Source organism: Oncorhynchus kisutch, unplaced genomic scaffold, assembly GCF_002021735.2.
Source record: "Oncorhynchus kisutch isolate 150728-3 unplaced genomic scaffold, Okis_V2 scaffold1235, whole genome shotgun sequence".
Lineage (NCBI taxonomy): Eukaryota > Metazoa > Chordata > Actinopteri > Salmoniformes > Salmonidae > Oncorhynchus > Oncorhynchus kisutch.
The window spans coordinates 64,904-75,286 of record NW_022263180.1 but is presented as its reverse complement, the minus strand read 5'-3'; positions in this window follow the sequence as shown (position 1 = coordinate 75,286).

Here is a 10,383-nt window from a genome sequence, read left to right as displayed (position 1 = left end):
CCTGCCACTCCACATAAACTGAAACACAAGCCTCACTAGAGGCTCCCTCAGACAAGCCGGCAATGGGTAGATATATGCCAAATACAAAAGAGACGCAACACATCCACCTTTAGGACCAGGACTTTGCCCATAAAAGACAAATACCTAGCCTTCCACATTGCTAGCTTCCTCTGTACCACTGCGATACGCATGTTCCAGTTTAGCGTCGCTGAGCCGGAGGTCTCAAAATGAACCCCAAGAATCCTCAGGGCCCCTTCACAGAGAGATAACCCCCCAGGCACATCCGTTCTACCGCGCCATCTTCCGAAAAACTTGACGGAAGACTTTGCATGGTTCAGAACTGCTCCCAACGCTCGGGTGAAATCCCCAAAGATGGCAAGGGACCTTGGACTCCCTGCATTACCTTCCTACTCTGTCTGGCCCTAACCGACTTAAAGAACATAGCGGAACAAGTCTCATTATGTTCTAGAAAGCCACTATGCGCACGCTCCGGAAAAAGCTCGAGCCTTCTGCTCCTGCAGCTCCCTGAGCTGCGCCTTTAGGGCTGCGAATCTCTCCCAGTCAATCGACCCGCCGAGGTTGCCTGCCTCGTACTCGAGTTCAATTAACCTTTGGATACGATCCACCTCCCTCCTTTCCTCCCTTTTTTTCCTTCTACAATATCCTATTATAAAAGCCCTTATCCTCCCCTTGACTAAATCCCACCACTCTAACACCCACTCGCACATGGACCGGAGGCCGTCAGCCTCCGAAAGAAACAAAAAAATGCGTCAACGAAAGCCTGCTCCTCCAGTATATCCCGATCTAAATTCCAGTACCCCCTACCGAAGAGGCAGACTGGCGACCCCACCTGCAGGAACACCCCGTCGTGATCCGTGAAGAAACAGGCAACAGCCGCCCAGACAACTGACCCAAAGACCTGGATACAAAAATGTAGTCGAGCCTCCGCGCAACCCCCCTGGAGTTGCGCCATGTAGGACCGACCATTGCCGGAGTAGTGTGCAGGCCACCATCAACCAGACCATGGCAAGCCATTAGCCCAGAGATGGCACCTGCACTGCTATCACCGCCTACCCCTAAATCTATATTAAAGTCTCCTCCTATCACCAAGTGCCTGTTTGTAACACACAGGGGCGCCAGACAGTCCACCATCTCCCTCCTGTCTGCAGCCCATACACCTCTAAACGTAACATCTATCCCCAAAACTCTACCCTGCATTATTACAAAAGTGTTCTCTATTTTAACCTCTCTATGCCCACACAAAATCCCTACTCCTGTTGAGTGCACCCCTCCTATGCTCCAAAAAGATTCCCCCTTATCCCACTCCCTCTTAAATCTACACACATCCCCACCATCCCTCAGGTGAACCTCCTGTAAAAAACAGAAATCAAACCCCACACCCTCTAAATAACAAAAAACCGCCCTCCTTTTAACATTATTCCTTAACCCCCTAACATTTAGACTAAAAAAAGAAACAGAACTATTCATTTAATTATTTACAAAAAAATAAATAAAAAAAATAAAATAAAAACCAGGAGACTCACCCGATGCTCCCCTGGTCAATCTCCACCGGCGGGGACGTCCTCTCCTCTCCTGACGCCCCCCCGTCCTCCATCCCAACCCATGACCCAGGCAGTGTGTTGGGTCCTCCCTCCCCACCCACCATCCCCCCTCCATGTTTGCCTCGGGGCTGCATGTAGGGGACCCCATCTCCCCAAACAGGAGTTGGGACCCCTCTAGCAAACAGCCCACCGACCCCTCACTGGAGTCATCCACTAAAATGCAAGGGGCTGAGGCAAACCGGGAGGACAAATTACCCTCTCCTCCCACCCCCGCCACTCTCTTAGCCCCCCCCTCCCCCTCCACACCCCCCTCCCTCTCACTTCCTGCCAAGCTCCCCCTCTTTATCCCTTTCTTCTTTGGTGAAGGAGGTAGCGGGGAGACACAACGTCCCATCCCCGCTAACTCCTCCACCAAATCCCTCATTTCGACCTCGAGGAAGCCTGGCAGGCTGTCCCCCACTCCTTCCCCCCATCTCCCCCCCCTCCCCTCCCACCTCCACTCCTCCCTCCTTCTCCGTCACTGTCCCCGTTCCCTCTTCCACTCCTTCTCGTACCACTGTCCCCTTCTCCCTCTTCTCAGCTCCTCCACGTTCTTCCACCTTCTTTTTAATCTCTCCTTCTTTTTCCTTCTTTCCATTTTCTCTCCTCTTTCTTTTCGCCTCTTCCTTCTTCCCTTCTTCGTCCTTCTCCGTCCTTTCCCCTGTGCCATCCGTACAATCCGCATGCGTCCTCTCTTTCCTCCCCCCATCCCCCGCTCCCCCCCAGCTGCAGACGCGTATGACCTGTGACGAGCCGGGCAATCACGCCACAGGTGTGCTCTTGAGCCACACCCATGGCAAGCCTTGGGCTCGTCACATTCCTTGGCCTCGTGCTCTTCCGACCCACAAAATCGACACCTCTTGGCGATTATGCGCTGGTCACCGCATAATGGCACAGGGGTCCCGTTTTCTCCGCTTCCTTTGCCATCTTCATTACTTCGTCATGTTTTTCTTCTTTGTGAAACGTCACATCGAAAGCCTTCTCATTCAGGTTCCCTTGAAGGCAGAGCACTTCCTTCACCTCTATCCTGAGGCATCCCATCAAAATGGTCCTTCCAAATGTCTCTCTACTCCACGGCTCCATCTCCTTTTCAGTCTAGTCAAATCGTAAGGTATTTGCCATACCAATCCCCGGAACCGATCTTGTTTGCTTGTATTGATTCATTTAAAAAAATAAGCTCTCTTCAGAAAGAAGCTTCAACCTGAAATGAAAACATCTTTAACCAAAAAGGTGGAGCAACTAAAGGTGTTGACTCTCCACATCTATCAAGACAACTGGAGCACTGGGCCAGACACTCTTAAATAGAACCTGGACCAGCTCAGGTGAAACACCTTACCACTAACGAGATGGAAAGGTGTAACACATACTGACTAACGAGGTGACACCAATCAGTTCTCCCTATATGCTAACAATCTACACGGGCGAAAGTTCAACCTCAAAACATAAATGGAAAAACAAAAGCCTGTAACACCTTCCCCCTTAAGACAACAAATATATCCTATATTTTTGTTTGATAAGTTTGCTCACCACCAACAGAAAACAATTTCCATTTCACATTATAATCAACTACAATGATTCACCTTTACCAATATAAACATGGTGTCAACTGTCAACAATTAAAAATAGGAAAAAAACTATTGTTTTCCCACTAGCTTCTAGAACTCTCGTCTTCCTATAACTCACAAGCTTCTAGAACTCTCGTCTTCCTATAACTCACAAGCTTCTAGAACTCTCGTCTTCCTAAAACTCACTAGCTTCTAGAACTCTCACCCCCTTGGAACGAGCCCAAACAAAACTCATCCCCAATACAAAAAACCGTGCAGTGAAAATAAATTGTGATCCATGGCAACGCACTGGCTAAACGCAAAACACAACACTTTTTGACTGCCCACCTTTGAGACAAATCAGCATCCAAGTTGTCGTTACCACGGACATGTCTGATTTCAAGAGGAAACTCCTGCAATATCCGTAGTAACTTTCCACCTCACCGCGGAGCTTCTCTCTCTTTTCAGGGTTCACTATATAGGCATGTTGTTGGATCGGGGCCCAGTCCCCAATGTCATGCTCTAGTACATTTGAGTTGGCACATATGAGAATTAACCCTGATATTCTAAAAACAGGGCAACAATGTCAATATAATTGTACCAAAAATTGTCAGTTGGTTGCATTAATAAATATCACTACTAAATGTTAAATGAAATGTAAATATTAAATATTTAGTTGCATAGTCTTATTTTCAATGGCTTTTCAATTATATTTTGCTAGGTGGGATAGCCCAATGTCAAAACACAGTTTTAACGTGTCCAAATCAATAACCAATATGCAGGAACAGTTTGGGATAAATTGAAAACCTAAACATAACATGTGCTATATACACAAACATCTGCCACAATAATCATGTTACTTGTATTTTTAAAACAATCACCTTATAAACTGCACAAGCACCAGAAACGCTGTTGTTTTGACAAGTAGCAATAAATCACTGATATCAATTTGGGGAGAAATCGGGTTGTACGTGCTGTTGAAACTAACACAACTAAACAAAAACACATGGAAATGGGAGATATATTTTACCTCACTGGTTAGAGGACTAGTTAGAGGACAACCTGCAGAAGACAGTCAGCTACACAGATATTAGATTTCTCTTCTGTGTGTGTTCTCTGGTGTGATATCAAGCAGTTAGCTGAGTAAAACTCTTCCCACATTGATTACAGCTATAAGGTTTCTCTCCCGTGTGTATTCTCTGGTGTATAGTTAGAAAGCTTGATGTAGTAAAACTCTTCCCACACTCATCACAGTTATATTTCTCTCCTGTATGTCCCCGCTGGTGTACTATCAGGCTGCTTAGCCGAGTAAAACTCTTCCCACATTGATCACAGGTGTCTCTCCTGTGTGTATTCTCTGGTGTGATTTCAGAGTTTGTAGCCGAATAAAACTCTTCCCACATTGAACACAGCTATCAGATTTCTCTCCTGTGTGTGTTCTCTGGTGTATAGTCAGATTGCTAGATGTAGTAAAACTCTTCCCACATTGAACACAGCTATACGATTTCTCTCCTGTGTGTGTTCTCTGGTGCACTGTCAGCTCTCCAGATCGACCAAAACTCTTCCCACATTGATCACAGCTGTAAGATTTCTCTCCTGTGTGTGTTCTCTGATGAATGTTAATGCCTGATGAGGTGAATCTCTTCCCACAGTCAGAGCAGCAGTGAGTTCTCTTCCCTGTGGATCTCTGCAGGTGTTTCTTGAGGGGTTCTGATCTGGAGAGACTCTTCTCGGCCTCTTCAGCATCACATGGTTGTTGAGGCTCCCCAGAGGATCCAAGATTTAAGTTAAGTTAAGTATCTCTCCTGTGTGAACAACAAAGTCAGACAGATGATTAAAGGCCCACAACAGCAGAAGCCCACTGTAAAAGGTGATGCCAACAGTGTAGCCATGATGTTGTACAGCAATTGACGTCTGTAATGAATGTTAAAATGATTTGACAATTGTCTTAAAATGAGCAAGAATCATCATATTTTGTCTAATTATGACCTCATGGATGAATTCTATAATATACTATATATCCCAGAAACCTGGTTGAACTATCATTATGACATCACGGATGAATTCTAGAATAGGTGTTGGGTTACGGTTGCTACAATAGCCTCTGTTTTTAAGACAGTACTTACTAGTGTTAATCAGGGAACGGTTTCTCAAAACCATCTTATGGCTAAATTCATTGTTAGAACCATTGGATGCCTTAAGATGCGTTTGGGAAACCGGGCCCTTTTTCGATGTAACAGTCATCTCCACCTCCTCCTCTTTCACACCATAAACTGCATCTTCCTCCCCTTTTACTGTAACATCCTCCTCCTCTTTCACTCTGAACGCGTCTTCCTCTTCTTTCACAGTAACGGCCTCACCCTCTACTTCTTGATTTACTGTGATATCTTCCTCTTTAGAAGGAGAGTAGCTTAGTGACCGCATGGTCGGGGATGTTAGCTAGCTAGGCTAATGCTAACTTAACCAGCCCACTAGCTGAACAATAACAACACCGTAAATATTAAATTAAATTGGATAACTAACTACACGACAGTAGTGAGTTTAAAATACAGTGGCTAATGTACACGAAAGCGTCTAAAGAGCTATATTGGTTCGGCTATTTTGTCTAGCAAGCTACAGAGGTGGCTGACAAACCACTAGATTATACGTCACACCAGCAGCATCGCCTTAAATTCCCAGACCGCCATCTGCTGACTGGAGTGGGTAACGCAGTTGAGTAAAATGTTCATTTTGTTTTCAGACAACAAGTTAAAGTGTAGGACGCCTGAGTTTTTACTCACCAGGGTAACAACACAGTGTGGTTAAAGACATAGTAACTTAGTTGTATTGAAGATCTGGTTCCCTATAAGCACAAACAGATATGTTTTTGAATGATCACATATGTATTAATTTATTTCGGGATTCTGGGTAATCCACAGCAGATTTATGGAGAATTGCTGTGGGTGAGTTGAACATTTAATGGTCCTGGGATAGAAATGTATAAAGTTGACATTACATCATAAAATCCACCTTTTACATCCTACATTAGCAATTTATGTTTTAGTAATTTCTGTTGTTGATTTGGTGTCAAATAAGTCCCCATATGGGTTTTTGTTATGGAGTCTAGTTGATAGGTATTCGACTAGCCGGACTGTTCCCCGGACTCCACGTGTAGGGATTTGTACAATGCACAAACAAGGCTATTGAACTTGACATTGGTGTCTGTCTTTATTCATTTATATTTACTCAACTACGTCCAGTCAGCAGATGGACTAGATGCCGCTTAAAGACAGACACCAATGTCAAGTTCACCCAGGCCATATGACACTCAGGCTATACTCTATTTTTGAAAGAGTACATTAACCAAGACCATACGTACGTTTATGACAGCTGGACGTACTATGGTCAGAAGGATACAGGAAGAAGAATGTAAGCAAGATAACTGATGACTAACACGTGAAACGTAAGCATGCAATGCATACATTATTTTTAGGACGTAAAAAGGGTTCTACCATCATTATAACGTAACCAAAAGCAGATATAGTTTTTCAGCATAAAGTACTCTGCAGCCACTTAGTGTGGTGTGGACACACAGATTCCCGTTGAACACTGTCACTTTAACTACCTTATTTTCTCAATAACGGTCTCTCTCCTTCACTTCATCCCCCTCTCCCCTTTTCCCCAAATCCTCTAGGTTATATCAGCTGTTTAGGTGAACCCCTCCTGCATCTGAACTGGCTACATAGAGGACACAGCATGATCAGAGTTGAGAGGTCACTTGGTCAGGACAACAGGAAGTACTATTAAAGAGATGCTCTACATTGAAATACAGATAGATGCAGTAGTCCCAGAGTTAATGATCCCAGGTCAGTTTATATTATACAGGAAGTATTATTAAAGAGATGCTTTACATTGAAATACAGATAGAGATGCAGTAGTCCCAGAGTTAATGATCCCAGGTCAGTTTATATTATACAGGAAGTATTATTAAAGAGATGCTTTACATTGAAATACAGATAGAGATGCAGTAGTCCCAGAGTTAATGATCCCAGGTCAGTTTTGCATTTCACCTCCTTGATGATTAACAATGTTAGATTAAAAAATAAATACACAAGGCTCAAACATGCTCACTCTCTCCATCTGTCTCTGGTCTGCAGGTATGTTTTGATGTGAGAGGATGCCAACCCCTAGTCCCATCATCGCCACCTCACCTGCTTTTAAGATAACAGTGTCTCTAGTCGGCACAATGGTTATGTAATTGTGATGAACTGAGAGAACATTTATGTAGCACTGTGATTCATTAATCATGTGCTGCCTTCCCTGCTCCTATGTGTTTACCTCTTTCCCTTTCTGTCTTTAACACCTCTCTCTCCACCTCCTCTTTCCCTTTCTGTCTTTAACACCTCTCTCTCCTCCTCTTTCCCTTTCTGTCTTTAACACCTCTCTCTCCTCCTCTTTCCCTTTCTGTCTTTAACACCTCTCTCTCCACCTCCTCTTTCCCTTTGTCTTTAACACCTCTCTCTCCTCCTCCTCTTTCCCTTTCTGTCTTTAACACCTCTCTCTCCTCCTCTTTCCCTTTCTGTCTTTAACACCTCTCTCTCCACCTCCTCTTTCCCTTTCTGTCTTTAACACCTCTCTCTCCACCTCCTCTTTCCCTTTCTGTCTTTAACACCTCTCTCTCCACCTCCTCTTTCCCTTTCTGTCTTTAACACCTCTCTCTCCACCTCCTTTTTCTTCCTCTGTTTTTATAATTCACAACAGATGTGTATTGATGGACAGATTGAACTTGTATTTATAACACTTGGATAATGAGCTTTTCAATAAAGCGTTTCACATTCTCTACTGGTTTAAATGAAGTGTAATGTGATGAAATACTCCACCTATCCTGTGTTTATCAGATCAATGCAGATGAAGGGCATTAGATGTTGAGATGAACCGGTGTTAAGAGTATTTACATGATGCATAGGAAGTGTAGTGTTTAAAAAAAAATTATTTCTGTATATATGAATTAACTAGTTAAATCCTGTTTCTAGTCTATTAGTTACAATGTGTAACCATTAATGTCCCAGGACCAAGATTGGTAAACACTGTTGAAGTGTATAATTGTAATACATACATGCAGACACGGCGTCATTCAAAGACAGGAATTTGATCACCTCAAAGACATTCATACCTAAACTGCACATTAATTTGCCAAGGTAGAGTACATGATCAGTGAATATATTAAATGTACAGGCTACAATGTGGGGATCTCATGCATGGTAATAACTACATGTATATTTGACTTGAATCCTTGGCAAAACATGATATTATATTCTACTCAATCCATAGGCTTCATTAATGTCATTCAGGCTGTTTTGAAGTTGATACAACTGGCTATGATAGCTGAGGTTCATAGCTAGGTTCTGAACTAATATGTATACCAAACATTTGGGTCCATACACAGATCGAATAGATAGCTAGCTACACATCCATGGGCATACAGGGATTTTAATCATCCACTGCACAGTCATCCACTGCACAATAACATACGTTATTTCATCTATCTGCATGGCAAATACAAATTTGTACATTCAATTTGCAGTAAATTCTTCAGCCAGCTAGATTCTATACATCCACTTTTTCACAAAACGACCGCCTGGTTTGTGGGTTGTTTAAGGTGTCCCTAAAACAACCAGAGTGACAATTTCATACTCATGTCACAACACCCATAAAACTAGACCAGCTAGCTGGCTAAATCACGATTTTCGTAAATGAACTATGATTAAAAAAAGCATAATCGTTTGTCTCTCCATTAACTAACATTCCTGTCAACTGTACATGTTTTTTGCATGATTCGTTATGACGTTATAATCCCTTACATTTGCTTCCATCCTAGTATTTCTGTCCGCCATCTTTGATCCATTTCAGGTCTGTGTAGGGGTACCCCTCTCTCCTAGTATTTCTGTCCGCCATCTTTGATCCATTTCAGGTCTGTGTAGGGGTACCCGTCTGAGTATTTCTGTCCGCCATCTTTGCTGAAGAAAGTCCTACAGCCACTTGTGCAGCTGCAGCCTCCTCCGGTCCTAGTGCCGAATCGAAAAGAAGTTTAAGATGCGATGGAACGGTTGACGAAAAAAATAAATCACACAAAAATATATTGACTGATATTGATTTATTTAGGGGGGGTAATTAATATTTTAGCACTAGCGTCGTATCTGATTCCAACCCTTTAACTTTTTGTCTGAAAATTAAATAAACATTTTACTCAACTGCGTTACCCACTCCAGTCAGCAGATGGCGGTCTGGGAATTTATGGTTATGCTGTTGGTGTGACGGAACGCTTCTTTCATCAGCAGCAACAGTTCGTCAGACACCTCGGTAGCTTGCTAGACAAATTAGCCGAACCAATATAGCTCTTTAGACGCTTTCGTGTATATTAGCCACTGTGTTTTAAACCCATTTCTGTCGTCTACTTAGTTATCCGATTTAATTTCATATTTACGGTGTTGTTATTATTATTCAGCTAGCGGGGTGGTTAAGTTAGCATTAGCCTAGCTAACATCCCCGACCATGCGCTCACTAAGCTATTCCCCAGTTTTAAACCCACTTCTGTCGTCTAGTTAGTTATCCGATTTAATTTCATATTTACGGTGTTGTTATTAGTCAGCAAGCGGGCTGGTTAAGTTAGCATTAGCATAGCTAACATCCCCGACCATGCGGTCACCAGGCTACTCTCCTTCTAATGAAGAGAAGGATATCACAGTAAAACAAGAAGTAGAGAGTGGGGCCGTTACTGTGAAAGAAGAGGAGGACGCGTTCAGAGTGAAAGAGGAGGAAGATATCACAGTAAAACAAGAAGTAGAGAGTGGGGCCTTTACTGTGAAAGAAGTGGAGGACGCGTTCAGAGTGAAAGAGGAGGATGGTGTTACAGTGAAAGGAGAGCATGTAGTTTATGGCGAGAAGGAGGAGATGACTGTAACATCGAAAAAGGAGGAAGAGGAGGAACCTGGATATCTGGTTCCGGTTTCCCAAACGCATCTTCAGGCATCCAATGGTTCAAACGAAGAATTTAGCCATAAGATGGTTTTGAGAAACCGTTCCCTGATTAACACTAGTAAGTACTGTCTTAACAACAGAGGCACAAACTCTGCAGTTGAACTGATGTTTGGTGTTAAGGTGGAAATCTGCAATCGCTACATCCATATTGTGACTTTTAAATTATTTATTTACAGCCATTGATTCTTGAAGAATATAACACATGCCTCATGAGCTGAGGT